At 43.4% G+C, this 17,497-nt stretch overlaps 1 protein-coding gene across 3 annotated transcripts in view; it reads left to right on the top strand.

Moving 5' to 3' along the window:
• Nucleotides 1–922: 922 nt before the first annotated feature.
• Nucleotides 923–17,497, top strand: part of RHBDF2 (rhomboid 5 homolog 2) — a 47,381-nt gene continuing 30,806 nt past the window's right edge. The window contains exon 1 of one of the 3 annotated variants that reach the window (XM_072645802.1): nt 923–1,066. The gene's annotated coding sequence lies outside the window, so the exon portion shown is untranslated. Of the gene's footprint in view, nt 1,067–1,834; nt 1,912–17,497 lie in introns of those variants that run through there. The other 2 variants (XM_072645801.1, XM_072645804.1) reach the window with 2 other exon arrangements.

The raw sequence follows: 17,497 nt of genomic DNA, 5'->3' as shown, positions 1-17,497 counted from the left end.
TGAAAACTACCTTTTCATTTCCTTTGACCATCTATCACTTGGGGGATGGCTTGTATTCTTGTAAATTTGATTCAGTTCTCTATATATTTTAGAAATGAGGCCTTTATCACAGACACTAGTTGCAAAAATTCTTTCCCAGTTTTCTGCTTCCTTCCTCATCTTCGCTGCATTGGCTTTGTTTGTGCAGATTTTTCAGTTTAATGTAATCACAGTTATCCATTTTGCACTTCATAATGTTTTTTATCCGGTTTGGTCATAAATTCCTCCATTCTCCATAAATCTGACCAATACACTATCCTTTGTTCCCCTGGTTTATTTCTAGCTCACCCCATTTCTTTTGCTGGAGCTCATGACTACCTGCCTCTTGGTTTCAGATTCAAATTTCTCAAAGTTCATTGCACCTGAGCCCGGGTACTGGCTGCCTCCTCTGAGTGGGAAGGGCTGAGAGCTTGTGATCCTAGTGTGAGCGCCTTCCTTCCCTTCAGACGCTTCCCTTGAAACTTTCTAGGTCCATCCGTTTGGAAAGAATACAGTAAGGTGCCCAGTCGGCTGTCGGGGCAGAAGGGACCCGTCTGTCCCGCAGCCTCAGCCAAGTCCCTCGCTAGTCCTCAGTGTGCCTTGGACCCATCTGAGAAACGGATCAAGGAAGAACCCCCTGAGCCTAGGACGCACACAGTAAGACCTAGCAGCGGCTGCGGTCAAAAGCAATTCGGATTAAGAAACCGCTAGGGCAGGGTGGAGGAAGAGAGGGCGCGTGTGGCCAGTTCTCTCCCCAAAGTTCCGCCCCCCGAAATGCGTCAGGTCAAAAGGGCCCCAAGTGGCGCTAAGACGGGAGTAGCAACAGCGCAGCGTCCTAGCCCTGAGACCCTGCCACCCTCTGCGCCCTACACAGCCCGGAAGCTGGGTCCCTCCGCCCCTGCGTGGGCTGCCAAAGTTGAGGCAGAGCGGCGCAGAACTTCAGTGTCCCGGCGGACCGACGGGGTTCGGCCCCCGAGCCGTGTCTCTGGTCCCCCCTCAGGGCCTTGCGGAGCGCCAGTGTATACCAGGCAGACGCCAGAGCTGGCAGGTGAGGGCGCCCCGCGAGGGATTGGCAAAGCGTCCCAAAGTCCCGAAGGGAGCGGGGTGGGGAGGCCACAGGAGCTCCAGGAGAAGGGAGGGAGGGGGAGACCCAAGGGTCGGGCCGGTGGGTCTAGAGATCCGAGAGGGAGAGAGTGGGGAGGTGCAGTGGGGACATGTTGGGTCCGAGCTGGGCTGAGCAGGACTTCAGGGATGCCTAGGACAGTCGAGAGGCCCCTGGACCAGCGATCCTGGTCTGGATGGGCGAGGAAGAAAGAACCCTCCCGGGTTGTTGGATCTCCAGTCCTCTCCCGGGTCTGTTGCTTTGTTTTGTTTTGTTTGTCTGAGGGCGCTTTAGGTTCTAAAAAGGAGAAACGAGGCCCCTTCCGTAAAGCAGCTTGCCAGCCTGTGCCCAAGCAGGCGCGCCCCACCCCACACGCGCCCGCGGGCGCTGGATGCCTTCTGATAAGGAAGGGGGCGAAGGGGGACAGTGAGCGTTTGTTTCTTTCTTAAGTGGAGTGGGCGGTGCCAGTGGGGATCTGGAGCCCACTAAAGGTGGTTTAAGTGGGCATCTGGCAGGTGCTTAATAAATGCTCGGTGGACGTCCGGAGGATGGGAAGTCTGGGGCTATTGCGAAAGGAATTACTCCAACAGGCTCTTTTCCCAGACGGGGGCGGTCCCTCCTGCCCTTTCCAACCCCGCCTGCCCCTGGGGCCCCAAGCTCCGCCCCCGGGCCTCGGCCCCGCCCCCCCGCAGGTACGGGGCGGGGAAGAGCCTTGTGACCCCGCCCGTCCGCCCGGCTGGCCGTCTCCCCTTAGTGCTCGGGCTCCGGCGTTGCGTGGTGAAGCGGCCGCGGTAGGCGAGGGGTAGGCGAGGGGTAGGCATCGGGGCGAGCTCGGGCAGGGTTAGGGGCGAAGGGAGGAGGGAGGAGGAGCGCCCTTGGTCCGGAAGGGAAGCGTCCGAGACAGAAGCGGAGCGGGGCGTCCCGGGTTGTGCCCCCTGCAGATGTGTGTGTGTGTTTTCGCCCTCCAGAACCCTTGTGTCCCACGTGGGCGCAGGCCGGGGCTGGAGCCTGGGTGCAGCAGGTGAGGAACTGTGCCCAGGATGGAAGGAGGCAGGGTCTCCAGACATGGCCCTTCGGCTCTCCCGAGCTGGTGGAAGGAGTGCCCCCGGGGCCTCAGAGCTGCCCAGACGAGGAACTGTGCCCAAGGCAGGCCCTGCCTCCCTTAGAAATGGTAGAAAACTTGTGCTGCCTGTGTGGGGTGAAAAAGCAGTTCGGCAGAACTCTGGGAGAAAGAGGGTAGAGGCAAACAGGAGGCTGATTTTGAAGCGAAAGAAAACCTTCGCCGAATTTGGACTTGCCTTTTCCTCTTCTCTTTTTCTTGGCTTCACGACATCACAGATCACGGGAGAAAATAGCTTTAGAGTTGGAAAAGTCCTTTGGATGTCATGGAGTCCGGTCACCTTTGGTTTACTTACCAGGAAGCTTACATCCAGAGAGGTTAAGTAATCTACCCGAGGTCACAAAGATAATAAATGCAAAAGCTAGGATTTGAACTCAGGTCCTTTGACTCCCAATCTCCACTACTCTAATCACCCTCACTGGCTTTCAGCAGTTCGGGACTGTGAGTTGAACCTTATAAAGAGGAAATGCCCTGGGTGGTGCACTGGGATCAGGAGCAGAATTATTCAGAAGCCCTGACCCCCTAGGTACCATACTCCTGCGATTCCCGTGCTCTTCTTGTGCCTTCAACTTTCTAAGGCTCCGTTTGAAAGTTATCCTCCTACCTTGTAACAGTTCTTTTCTCGGGTCACTTCTAGGGTTACTCTTGTTCTTAGACATTGAGAGTGGGGTGGGGATAGAGGTAGTGTTCTTTAAGACCCTAGGTTAGGGTCTGCTGGCCCATCTAACGGTGCCATGCCTGGGGGCAGTGAGATTTCTCTGTCTTGCTAGTAATCTTCTCGAAGTGATCCTGTTTGGCAGAATGGGGAGTAAGAGAATACAAGGTGATTAAGACATATAGCTTATGGTGGTCAGGGGTTACCTGGGTAGAGGGGTTGGATGTCTTTTCCCTCGTCACCCAAAAGGTATTAAGAAGAAGCTGTGTGTACTTTCCCCAACAGTAATTCCCAGCTTCCATCTTCTAGAGAGCATCTTGGAGCAGGTCAAGAACCTAGAATAAGTGTTGCCTCATAGCACCGAATGTATGAGCTGGAAGCTATTTTGTAATTGGGTGGGGTGGGGTGAGGATACCTATGGTTGGGATTGTATACATTGTTTTTTAGATACATTGCATAGATGTAAATTACGTGTGTGTAATGTAAAATGTTCACACATACGTATATACGTAATGTGCTGTACCTTTAATAAATTCTATGTAGCATGTTTTAATATATATAGTATGTGACATACTATAATACATACGTACTTTATATACTAGTCCTGTAAAGTACTAGTATCTTGTAACATTTCCTTTATATTCTTCACTTGGTCTCTCCATTCTCTCAAGCTATGTTCCTATATCACACCTTCCTTTCACAGCCAAACTACAGACCAAGAATGCTCTCCTTCTTTCTCTACACTCCTTTAGAGACCTCCTCAGTTGCCACGGGTTCAACTGTCATCAGAATGAAAGCTTTCTTGAGCTCCAGTCTTGCATTACCAGTATCTATTAGAATTCTCCAACTGGTTGTCTCCTAGTCATCTCAAACTTAACACATCAGAATCTTCCCTGACAAACTCTCATCTCTTCTTAGCTTCCTTATTTCCATTGAGGTTACTATCTTTCTTCCAGTCAGTCACTCAGGTTGATGTTACAGTGATCTTTCTTGTGATTCACTACACTCCTTCCTTTTCAGAGGGCCTCAGTTTCCTCATTGGTAAGTGGATAAAAGTTGTAGTTATGGCAGGTAAAACTAACAGGCAAGATGTGTCAGCTTTCTGATGGAAATGACAGTTATTCTCCCAGAGATGTTCACTCACCTATGTAGATAGATTGTCTTCTTCCTGGCTTTTCAGCATGAGTCTTGGAAGAATATGGGTTATATTCTGTGAGTCAGAAAAACTGAGAAAGAGGTTAGGAATACCAAAATAGATCAATGGATACTTAACCCAACATCCACCGACATTTAGCATAGTACCTGAATCATAGTAGGCACTCAATAAATGTTTATTGATTGACTGATTGCCCTGTAGTCAGACTTCCAGTATGCAACTTCATTGAGATAGTTTTGGGGGTTTGTTTGGAGTTTATACAGAACAGTGGGTAAGTCTATATCTCCAAAGATATTCTCAGAACTGGTTGAGATGCCTGTTGTTACTTGTCTTTTTCAGTACCTCTAAAGATCTGGTATTCACTCCACCTACACATGGAAAACCCTTCCACTTAGTGTGATTATAGATTGAGACTTGCTGAAGACCTTACCTTTCATCTAGCCCCACCTCCTCATTTTTTACTGTGAGGTTTAATGATTGCCTGAGGCCACATATATAGTAAACAGTAGACACTAGATTTAAATGACCTGTGCTTTAACTCAAAGGTATCCAACCCTGAGGGCTGCCCACCCACAGTACTCTTGAGTAAGGCCTGAATCTGATTAAAATGTAATTGAGAAATATTGAACAAAATTAATAATACAGTAAAACATAGATAATAGCACATTTTAAAACTGAGTTAATGTGTGGCCCGCAGGCATCTTGTTTCGGTTTGAGTTTAATACCATTACTAGAGCTGACAAAAACATTTTATCACCTGATGACCAGTATTCTGATAATGAACCTCTTTAAACTTGGAGGTTCCTAGATGACAGAAAGAGAGCCCATTTCCAATATGATAGGACCTGCCCTACTGGCAGAGGAGAAAAAACCCTGGATTTGAAATCAGAAAGACCTGAGTTTGAATTCCAGGTGTGCCACATGGGTGACTTTGTTTTTCCTATCTGTAAAAAAGGGGGGGAGTCAGACCAGATGGTGTCTGCAGGCCCCCTGTAGCTCTAAATGTGAACCTGTGAATCCACAGTCACTTCCCACTGCATTTAAAGGATAGGCACTTACTGACATTGAGACCTCTCATGAAGTGGACTAAGTTCCAAGAGGAACCAGCAACTTCAGAGAAAGCAAGATGCATTTTTATAGGGTAAAGATTCACTTACATAACAGAAATTATAAATATAAAAAAGGCAGGAGGGGTTTGTCAAGGGATTAGGTTAATAGGGGAGGGGTCCCTGCCAGAGTGGAACTGCACATGCATACAGAAAAATCCTTTGGGGGTGGTATGTTATGTATGATAATGACATTATAATAAACCTCTCTACATCTTAAGTTCACTCTAGGTCAGTTCTTTACTATTACTTCCAAGGTACATACTTAGGGAAAGTCCCTTCTATTGTTTTGGGGTCCACAATCCTGCTTGGGTGTCCTGGTGGTGCTGCTTTCTGATTGGCTGAGTATTGTGGTCCTGTCTGAGACTAGATGGATGTGGTTGTGGTTGAGTGCATGGATACTGTGGGAAATATGAGGAATGGGTCTAGGGGCAGTGGCTAGCTAGAGGCAGTAGCTGGGATCCCATCACATGGACACGTGTGTTGTTTCTGTGAAAAATGGGAGTTCATGGACATACTTGTTCTAGTGAGCAGTAAGGCATAAATGAAGAAGCTAGGATATGGGAGGGGTGGAGTGAGTACCATGGGAGGGGTGGAGTAGGGGCAGTGGGCCTGCTGTACAGTGGGGCCTATCCTTATTAGGATTCTATCACCTTCATGAGAGGGCATTGGTAGAGGAGGATAGTGGAAGATTACTTTATAACCCATTATTGTTGTCGAGTCGTTTTTCATTGGAGTCAGACCCCATTTTGGCAGAGACACTGGAGTAGTTTGCCATTTCCTTCTCCAGCTCATTTTACAGATGAGGAAACTGAGGCAAATGGGGTGAAGTTACTTGCTCAGGGTCAGACAGCTAGTAAATGTTTGAGGTGGGATTTGAACTCAGGTCCTCCTGACTCCAGAATCAATGATCTGCACCACCTAGTTGCCCCTGTAACCCATTGGAAATTTTCATTTCTGGAACATAGCTGTTCTAGCTCTTAAATCTTAGACAAGAGCAAGTCACAGCAAAAATCATACCTTCTACAGGATGCATTTTGAGATTCCTACTATCACTAGTGCCTTCTTTCCCTTGATTATCTCCAGTTTTCCTTGTATATATTTTGTTTGTGAATAACTTTTCCTGTTGTCTCCCTACCTCTCCCCCAACTGAACGTGGGCTTCCTGAGAACAGGGATTGTTTTTTGCCTTTTTTGTGTGTGTGTGTCACTAACACTAAGCCCTGTGACTGGCACATAGCTGTTGATTGACTTATTTGTCTGTACTATGAATGTAATAGCCTTTTATTAACATGGGTCTTAGTTTCTCTTCTTAATGCCTGTTAGTACAAACCTCCCTGACTGCCTGACTGTGTAAACTGTAGGCTCACACAGACTAGCCCAGAAGTGAGTTATTGGTACAGGGTAGAGACAGTCCCACATTTAGTCATACCTCTTGCTTGTAGGGGTTCTAGTGTGATGTTTGTTAGTGGGTGGAAGAAGAATGAAACCCAGGTTAGTGGGATCTCCTGAGAAGTATGACTCAAGATTATTTAGATTGGGGTCATGGAATCTTCCCACAGCTGGGGGCAGGAAGGGGGGCGGGGTACAAAGCTCCAGTCTCACATCTCCAACTGGTTTTAAGACACCTGGACCTGAATGTCCAGTGGACATCTAATATTTCATATGTCTAAAACAGAACTCATCTCTCTCCCTAAGCCCTTTTAATCTTCCTTGTTACTGTCACTATCCTCCCAGTCCCTCAGCTCAAAATCTCAAAAAACTTGACTCCTCACCATCTCTAGCATAGATGGGGGCCATCCAATCTGTTGTCAAGACCTCTGGTGCTCAATGCTCTTTAAAACTTCAGTACCCCACCCTCACACTTTTCCAGTCTTCTTGCACCTTCCAATCAAAATACTCTTCAATCCCGTGACACAGTCCATAGTGCTGTTCCATGAACAAGACACTCCATCTCTCAGCTCTGCCTTTTCCTTGGCTATCCCTTTCCCTGGAATGCTTTTTTTTCTTATCTTTATCTCCTGGCTTCCTTCAAGTCCCAACTAAAATTCACTCTACTACTAGAAGCTGTTCCCTATTCCTCTTAATTCCAGTGCCTCAGTCTTTTAGCCTTTTAATTGTTTCCTGTTTATGTAGTTTGTTGGTGCACATTTGTCTCCCCTATTAGATTGTAAACTCCTTGAAGGCAGGGACTGACTTTTGCCTCTTTTCCACATTATCTAGTGCTTGACTTAGTGCCCTAATGGCCCTTAATACACATTTATTAACTTACCCTCCCTGAACCAAGCTTGCTCAACAAATCATTCCAGAGTGAGTTTGCTAGGTGTTCTGCCTGTAGCTACCACCTCTCCATTTTCTAGAAATGCTTTATCTAGGTTAGAAGTGTCAAACATGTCCCCAACAGTGCAGAGTGGAACCAGATTAAAATATAATTAGAAAATATTTAACAAAGCAAATTAAAATACAGTAGAACATAGATGATGTTAATATGTGATTTTTCTAAGCTAGTATGGGGCATTATCCTTATGTAAAGTTTAGTGGCTCTGTTTCTGTTTTGAGTTTAACAGCAGTGAGTGATTTAGGTAACCCAGCTTCTCCCTTTCCCTTAACGTTTTGTTGTCCTTCTGTGATTTAGTTGTGTCCAACTCTTCATGACCTCATTTGGTGTTTTCTTGGCAAAGATATTGAGTTGTTTGCCATTTCCTTTTCTAGCTCATTTTACAACTGAGGCCAGCAGAATTGAGGGACTTGCCCAGGATCACACAGCTAGTGTCTGAGGTCAGATTTGAACTAAGGTGCTAGTGACTCCAGACCCAGCACTCTGTCCACTGAGCCACCGAAGTGCCCTGTTTTAGGGTTTACAAAGCACTTTCCATATGTTATCTCATTTGAGCCTCACAGCAAAGTTCTTTGAGATAGAAGCTATTGTTATCCCCATTTTACAGGCTGAGAATCTGAAGTTGAAAGTTATTTGCCAAGGCCCACTCAGCTAGTGTTACATGTTACATATGTAGAGTTACATGTGTTATCTTATTTGATCCTCACAACAACCTTGTGACGTAGGTGCTGTTATCTGAGGCTCATCCATGACTTATCCACGGACACACAGCTAGTGTGGACATAAGGGTCTGAAGCAGAATTTGAACTCAGATCTTCTTGACTCCAAGTCCTGCACTCTAGCCACTAAGTCACTTAAGTTTCTTGGCATAGTACTTCCTTCGCCTATTGCTCTCTTAGAGAAGAAGAATGAGGAACCTTTAAATGTGTGGAGAGTTTGGATCTTGGTTGTTAATATTTACTGTAACAGTCCTAAATACCACTCACCTCTTTCCAGTTAAATGAATTAGACCAATTCTATATCATGACAGTCTGTGCCTGCAACCTATGGCAACAGAAGGATGGCCTTTTCCTTCAAAAGGAAAGATGAATAAGTTCTGCCAAAGGGAAACTCCCTCAGAGAGCATGGAGACATTTGCAGAATCACCAGAGGTGTATGCGTTTTCCTGGAAAGAGTTGGGGGTGGCAACTGAGGGGAAAGGAAACAGCAGTGGCCTGCACCCCTGGTTACTGTGGCCGCTGGTCCAGCAGTGTAGGTGTCAATCTTGTTTGCCTTTATGGAGGGTTTCCCATCGTAAATCTATTGTTAAGTTGTCAAAAATCAGTTTGGGTGGGTGACAGCAGAGGATGACCATACTCAGTGGTTTAGAACAATATAGTTACCATTTCCTTTGATTACTTATGCCTAGCTGGAAGAAAGGAAGGAAATGATTTGTTATTCTGTTATCCATGACACAGGATTGGGTGGTATTCCATCCCCTTTGCTAACCACATACCTGAGGCTTAGGCAGCACCCACATACTTTTAAGAAGTTGTCAATGTTTCTCTGGTCACAGGCTGGGAATTTCCAAAGTGAGCTCATTCTGGGATTGTAGAAAAGCATTCCCCAGTTTCCTGCTCATCTGTGCTAAGCTGGAGATGAAGAGGAAGGGATATTAGTACTAGAATTCACACTGACCTTACACACAGCTTCTGTTTTATGGACTTCCTCCTAAAAAGATGAGAACATTGAAACCAGATTGCTCAGGGAAGCCTAGATATCTCAACAAATATATCACATTGTGTTGGGTCCCTGGGAGAGGGTCGGCCAGCTGGTCCCTTGGAGGAGAACACTGGAACTTTTTCCAGAAGATAGCAGCATATTTACCTGGTGGTTTATTGAGTTGTTTATAACTTGTTTTTCCACAGAGGGGAGGTTACAACAGAAGCACCAGACCCTACCGTACTCCCAGGTTATCACTTTATATCTTTTTTTTTTTTTTTTTGGAGGTGGGAGGCAAGGCAGTTGGGGTTAAGTGACTTGCCCATGGCCATACAACTAGTAAGTGTCAAAAGTCTGAGATCAAATTTGAACTCGGGTCCTCCTGACTCCAGGGCCATAACTCTATTCACAGCCAAACTCCAAGAAAAATCTGTCTACACTTGGCAATTCTCTTTTTTCACATACTCACTTTTCAGCCTCTTGCATTTTGACTTCCATGCCCATCACTCAACTAAAACCTCTCCCCAGATTCACCAATGATCCCTATATTGCTAAATCCAGTAATCTCATTCTTCACCCTTCTTCACTTCTCTGCAGCATTAATACTGTTGAACGCCCTTTTCTCAGAGATACCTTTTCCTCCCTGGGTCTTGTGATGCTGCCCTGTCATGGTTTACTTTCTGCTTCTTGGATCAGTCTTCTTTAGTCACATTTACAGGGTCATTTTTCATGTCTCATTCCCTAGATATGGGTATTCCCTAGAGTGATATCCTAGACCCTTCCCCACCCTATGCCCCAGTTAATCAACAAGTATTTATTAAGTACATGTGCTAGGATAGGTGCTGGAGAGAGAAAAAAGTGAAACATAAAATTTAATAACAATAAGCGCTGTAGAAATGTAAGCTATTATAAGTGATCAGTATTATAATGTTAAAGCTATTAAAATAAGATGATATAGAAATATAAGGCATCATTAATTATGAACTTAAAAGGAATCCATTAAAATTCTTTGTCATGATGCCCTACACTTCTGTAGTGCTTGTTTTGTTTCCCTAATGGTCCTGTGATTGCATCACCTCAGGGAACTCCTGGTGAACAATTCCCCCTACTGAGGTAGATTGTTTTATATCTTACAGTTTTAAGTTGTCTGGATGGCTGGGAGGTTAAGTGACTTGCCCACAGTCACATAGCCAGTATGTGTTAGAGGCATGACTGAAACAAGTGCTTCTAACTCTAAAGCCAACTTTCTTTCTGTTTTAATATTTTTTGAATTTTAATCATTCAAGATCTGTTTCCTCATCCTCCCACCTCAATTGAAAACATAAGAAAAACAAAACGCATTAAAAACGTGTAGACTCAGTCAAAACAGATTTCTACGTTGTCCACATCCAAAAAATATTTCACTCATTCTACATTCTAAGTCCACCTCTTACAAGATAAGTAGCTTGTTTCATCACTAGTGCTATTCTGGCCGATCATTATGTGGGTAAGAGTTCAGCACGATAGTATTCCATCACATTTATATGCCATAACTTGTGTATCCATTTCCCAATTTATGGATGCCCTTTCAGTTTCCCAGTCTTTGCCCCCCCTCAAAAAGAGCTATAAATATTTTGCTTAACACTAATCTACCCACCCTCCAAATCCGCCTTCTCCTTTCCTCCTTTCCTTCCTATTTCCCTGTTGAGTGAAATGTATTTCTGTGTGTATGTGTGTTTGGCTGAGCTCTTCCTTCCTTTAACCAGTCCAGACAAGAGTGAAGTTCAAATGTCAGCTGTTCCCCTCACCGCTTCTTCCTTGTTTGTATAGATGTCTGCTTGTTCACCCTGATTACGGCAGATAGTTTTTCCTAACCTTCCTCTTCCCTTGATTAAGATCATCAAGACATAACAGAACCCCTCCTAGGCCTTCTTTAATTGGACTCTCTATGAGAACTCTGATGGTGTTGATAGACATCAGACAGCACACATGCGTCATCTCCCCATAGTTGAAAGTCAGCAGTTTATCCTTTGGTCCTTTATTATTGTTCATTTGTGTTTACCGTTTTATGTTTCTCTTCACACCTGTGTTTGTTTCTCCATAGCTCTGGACTCCTCATCAAGCATGTTTGGAAGCTGTTTTATTAAAGATCCATCTCTTTCCGCTATAACAATATACTCAGTTTTGCTGGGTACATCTTAGCTGTAATCTCGTACGTATCCCTTGCCTTCAGGAATATTGTATTCCAAGTTCCCCGATTCTTTATATGGCTGCTAAATAGGACCTGATCCTGACTTGTAGCTCCTCAGTACTTGAATTCTTTTTTTCTGACTGCTTTCCACATTTTTCTGTGACCTGTTCAGTCTGGATCTAAGTTATGAAGTTCCTGAGAATTTTCATTTTGGTGTTTCTTTCAGGAGTAGACCAGTAGATTCTGTTTTCTCTCTTCTTGTTATGAGATCTAAGCAGTTTTCTTTTAAGGTTTCTTGAACTATAATGTCTAGGCTCTTTTCTTTTCTTTTTTTTAAATTTATTTAAATTTATTTTTAACACAGTTTATAACAGATAAAGCAATTCAAACTTTTGGTCAGGTGATACATCTTTTTAAAGCATTTACAATATGGACCACAAAAGAATTTTTTTTTTAAACATAAGCCAACTGAGACACAGATAATATTTATGTTACTAACTTCACAATCTCTTGATCTAATTGTCTCCACAGTATTACTAAGAATAAAAGGACCCTAACTTAATGTTGTTCGTCTAAAGTCCTATGCCTAATAGCTTAATTTTAGACAACCTTGGATATTCCTCTACCCATAATCTATATTTGAATAGATCTGGTATTAAGCTTACAAACCTTTTGACTATAGGAAATTGCCACAAAGAATAGGGATATTGCAGCGAAACAATATCTCCCCAGCTTCATGTCAGTTCCAGGCAGGAGTAGATCATCAACTTGCATTCAGTCAGGCTTAAAGTCTGCCAGGTGTCAGTGGGGAAATTGAGTCAGGAGAATCCTACCTCAGCCCAGGCTGAACAGTCGCTCTCCCACTCTTCCCTTGAGATCACCTATGTAGTTCATACCAGCATCTCATGAGCTTACTGGCATCATGTAATGGAGGCTCGGATCGTCTTTCTTGCTTCCCATACCTGGAATTAGACTCAGAAGAACAGTCACTCAGTAGTCCCATAGCATCTAAAAATGGCAAGTTCCTATAACCAGGTTTCAAATATGATTATAGTTTCACTTTGGCTAAGGAACATCTTTTAGGCAAGTCTTAAGTGGCTTACATGCCTTTCCATACATGTTCTAGTTCCTGATTGAATGGCAATCATAAAATCAAATTTACCATCAAAACCTTAACTTTTTCATCAATGCCAAATTTTATCAGAGGTTATCTTCCTCTTGGAAAGTTAGACTGAAATGCTTTTCTCCAAACTAAAGATGTCATTGATTTATTCTCAATAATTAACTCAGTCTATTGTTTTCATACTAATTACCTTTACCTCACTTTGTAAAATGACCAATTTTTCTCCCCATCACCCCCCTCCCCCCACTTCCTAATACCTTGCATTCTGGTTGCTCCTTCCCTCAATGTACCCTCCCCTCCATCACACCCCACCCCTATCCTATTCCTTTTCTTTTTTTGTGGTGTTCAGATAGTCCATTGATGTTTTTGAGTCATTTTTCAGCGATGTCTCATTCTTTGTGATTTCTTGGCAGAGATACTGGAGCAGGTTGCCATTTCCTTCTCCAGCTCATTTTACAGATGAGGAAACTGAGACAAACAGGGTCAAGTGACTTGCTCAGAATTATACAGCTAGTGTAGTCTGAGGTCAGATGTGTACTCAGGAAGATGTGTCTTTTGGAGGGTGTTTGGGTAAGGGAGGGATAAAGCCTGTTCTGTTTCTCTGAAGAGGCAGAAGCCAGGAGAAAATGAGTAGACGTTCCAAAGAGGCAAGCACAATTTTCTAAACAATTTGTTGTTGTTCAGTCATTTCAAGCCCTGCCTTCTATTTCACTGCACCACCTAGTTGCCCTCAGATAGTCCAGTGATTCGTAATTACAATTTGTAATCCTTAATCTATTTTCCAGGTTATTTTTTTCCCTATGAGATTTACTATATTTTCTTCTATTTTTTTCAGGTATTTGTCTTTGTTTTCCTATTTCTTGTTACCTTATGAAGTTCATTGACTTCTTTTTAGTCCATTTGAATTTTGAGAAAACAATGTTTTATATCTCTTTGCCATTTGCTGTTAATTTTCTGTCCACTTCTTACGGCCATCTCTCATTTCTTTTCCAAAATTTTCTTCAAGTACTCTCATTTCATTTACAAAAAAAAAAAAAAATTAACTTTTAAAAAAATTCTTGCTGCATTTCTTCCAGGAATTCTTGTTGAATTTGAGTCCAACTTGTGGGGGCGTTTTTGTTTTTCTTTCTCTGAAGCATTACCGATAGATGTTTTAGAGTCAATCTCTTCTGCATTTGTGTCTTGAGTATTCTTGCCACCGTTATGCTCATTATGGTGAGGTTTTGATTTTTTATTTTTAGCTTGCCTATTTATCCAGCCTGCTTCCTGACTTGGACATCTTAGGACTGGGCTCTGTCTTCAGGAGGAAATAGCTACTTCTGTTGCTGCTTTCTTGGGGTATTGTATATTGTGTTATTCCAGGATCTTAGGAACAGGTCCAGGACTTGCAAATTTTCAGTGCTTTGAAAGTGATCTGATCCAGGACAAAATCCAAGTGTTTTCCCTCTTCTCCCAACCCCTCCTGCTCCATTTGACCTCTGCAGTTTTCTGACCTGGGTTCGGTAGACTGCTGTTGGACACGAACCCTATCAGCTAGCTATAAAGCTTTTTTGATTCCGAGTGACAGAAGTGTACCCTTCATTTTGGTCTGGGATTTCCGCCTGGGTTATTCCTCTGTAGACTGGGCTAGATGCTGGAACTGAGACTGGGCTCTGATCTACACACCGCTGTTACTCCCTGCTTCTGAACTTTTTCCTTTTGCCATATACAAAACAAAACTTCCTTGTCCAGGGATGCCACTCCCTTCCCCATGCAAGTGTCCTTCTCACTCTGCCTTGGATCTGTAACCTGGAACTGGGTAGTGGGTGACAACACTGTCAATTAGCACTTGTCCCCATCATGGTGGCCCAGTATGTGGCCTAGGATCTAAGGGTGCCTCAGTATTCCTGCAAGCATCATGTTTCTGGCCCAACTCTTCCCCCATGTCTGAAGACTTCTCTTTCTGTCTTATTGTGCCAAACTGGGCTGAGCAAATGATTCACTGTGACTTTTTCTGGCCCCTCAGATTTGGTCTGGTGTATTTTTAGATCTTTCTGGAGGAGTCTTTGGGAGGGCTGCTCACTGCACTGTCATTTACCATTCCATCTTAGCTCTGCCTCCCCAGCCCCTTTGCTCTGTGTTTACTTTTTCTTTATACACTCGGTATACTTTCCTTTAGTCTCCTCAGCTCCCATGGGCTGAACTTTCATTTTTTTCACCTGACTCCAAAATCTATATACCCAGCCGTTATGTCTGTCAGAATAACAGAATTTGAGAGGTGGAAGGGACCTTAACAGTTAAGCCAGTCTATACCTGAAAGGATTCCCCATTATAACATATGTAGCCAGGGGTCATATATCCTCAGCTCCAAGGAGATGGAACGAACTCATCACCTCTTGAGGCCCACAATTCCACTTTTGAACATCTCTAATTGTTAGGAGGCAACTAGGTGGTGCGTTACATGGAGCACCTGGGGCTTGGAGTCAGGAAGATCCGAGTTCAGATCCAGCCTCAGGCTCTTACTGGCTGTCACTAAGTCCCTTAACCCTGTTTGTCTCAGTTTCCTCATCTATAAAATAAGCTGCAGAAGGAAATGGCAAACCACTCCAGTATCTTTGCCAAGAAAAATGAGATCACGAAGAGTTAAACCCAACTGAAACAACTCAACAACAAACTGGTAAGAAATTTGTGTTTACTTCTTTGCAATTTTTACTCATTTCTCTGAACTCCTCCCTCTGGGGAGAAACAGAACAAGCTTTATCCCACTCTCACCCTCCAATCGTGTCTTTTCCCTGTTCTCCTCCCCCAGTCTTCTAAGCCAAGCATCCCTCGTTTCTTCAAATTATTTTCTTATGTTATGGACTCAAGGTTGTCCATCTTATCAATCTTTTCACCTCTTCCTGGAAGCCATGAAGCTCTAGATCACCTTAGCTTTTTTTTTGGTTGCCAGCTTTCATTGCTGACTCACTGAGTTTATAGTACAACCTCCACCCCCCAGTCTTTTTCAGACAAACTGCTGCTGAATCATTTCTCTCTAATCACGTACTTGTGAAATTGATTTTTCAACCCAAGTATAAAACTTTATCTATGTCTATATTGAATTTCACCTTTTAAGATTTCACCTGCTCAAGGCTTTTTGGATCTTGACTGTCATCCTGAATAGTAACTATCCCTTTTGTGGAGGTTTTTTTTTTGGTCATTTCATCATTTAAGGCAGCTAGATGATATGGTGGGGTAGAGGGCTGGGCCTGGAGTTGGGAAGATCTGAATTCCAATCCAAACTCAGACACATAGTAGCTGTGTAGTCCTGGGTAGGTCATTAAAAAAAAAAAAAAATCTCTGATTGCCTCAATTTCCCTATCTGTATAAAATGGGGATAATAATAGCACCTAAACCTGCCAGAGGTGTTATAAGGATCAAATAAGATAATAATTGCAAAGTGCTTAGCATAGTGTCTAGGACATAGTAAGCACTATATAAATGTTAGTTATTATTATCTATTATATTATTTTCATTTTTAAATTTGATCAGAATACTATCAATACCTTTGTCTAAGACATAGTTAAAAAAAATCTGACAGAACAGTATTTGGCCTAGACTCTCTACTGGGGACCTCCTACCAAGTGGACAGTAAACCATTAAGAGCTGCTTTGAGGCTGACCACTCAACCAGTTTCAGATCAATCTAACTATATAGTATTATCATATAATTCACAAATCTCCTTCTTTCCCAGAAGAGTATTATGAAATTCTTTATCAGATGCTTTCCTGAAATCTGCATAATTCTCCTGATCTACCAGTTCAATAACCCTGTCAATAAATAAGGTTAGTTTGCCATGATAAAGCCATGCTGGTTCTTTGGAATCACCACTTCCATTCCTCGATGTTCACCAACTATCTCTTTAACCAACCGTCTAAATTTTTCCAGGAATCAAAAACAAGCTTAGAGTTTGCACATTCTTTTCTCTTCCTTTTTTTGAAGAGTTGCTTTTCTCTGGTTCTACCATACCTTTCACATTTTCCACAGTCTTTTAGATATCCCTGACAGTGGCTTAGTTCGACAAACTTCTTATGTGTTGAACTCTGGGAATATAAGTGCCAGCAGAATGGTGGGCCCTGCTCTCAAGGAACATATAAACGTATGTTTATATTACATATAAAAGGAAACTGAAAAGTTGGGGAGAGGGGAAGGGGAAATCACATCTGCCAGTTTTTTACAGTAACTAAGGATGTAGCTTTATTTGTTTCCGTCATGTCTGACTCTTTGTGACCCCATTTGGGGTTTTTGTGGCAAAGATACTGGAGTAGTTTGCCATTTCCTTCTCCAGTTCATTTTACAGATGAAGAAACTGAGGCAAACGGAGGCTAAGTGATTTGCCCAGCGTCACACAGCTAGTAAGTGTCAGAAGTCAGATTTGAACTCAGGTCTTCCTGACTCCAGGTCCAGCACTGTATCCACTGAACCACCTAGATGCTTCCTGTCCCCTTTCTACAGATGGGGAAACTAAGGGTTTGAAGAGGCAAAGTGATTTTGCCACTATGTTCAGCCAGGTAGTAAGTGTGGAAACTAATAGTCAAACCCAAATCTCCTAATTCCAAATCCAGTTCCCCATCCACCCTACCATGCCTCCTCTCTCCATATTTAAGAGACTCAAGGAATGAGTGAAGCAGCCCCATAAGTTCCCAAAGTGAGGGATACTGTCTGTTGGGGGAAGGGGCAGTAGTACTTTGAAATGATGCAAATTAAAAAAGAAAATTAAAGGGTTAAAGAAAGGGTTAGATCTCCAGGGGGGGCCTGAGTAATTTATTTTTTTTAAAAGGGGGCAGTAGGCCAAAGAAGTTTGGGAACCTCTGAGACAAAGCCAGATCCCTCAGGGAGGCTGCTTGGGTAGAGAAAACCTGGCTGGGGCTATTGTATTCTCCTTTGTTCTAACACTTTTAGTCTGTTCTGTCCCTGTTAAGACTTATTCTGGGAAACAACCAGCCCCAGGGGGTGTTCTGGGAAGTCTAGTTTACTAGCTTTTTAATGCA

Source organism: Notamacropus eugenii, chromosome 2 (assembly GCF_028372415.1).
Source record: "Notamacropus eugenii isolate mMacEug1 chromosome 2, mMacEug1.pri_v2, whole genome shotgun sequence".
Classification (NCBI taxonomy): domain Eukaryota; kingdom Metazoa; phylum Chordata; class Mammalia; order Diprotodontia; family Macropodidae; genus Notamacropus; species Notamacropus eugenii.
Note: the sequence above shows the minus strand (reverse complement) of the source record. Positions and strands in the feature narration are given on the sequence as shown.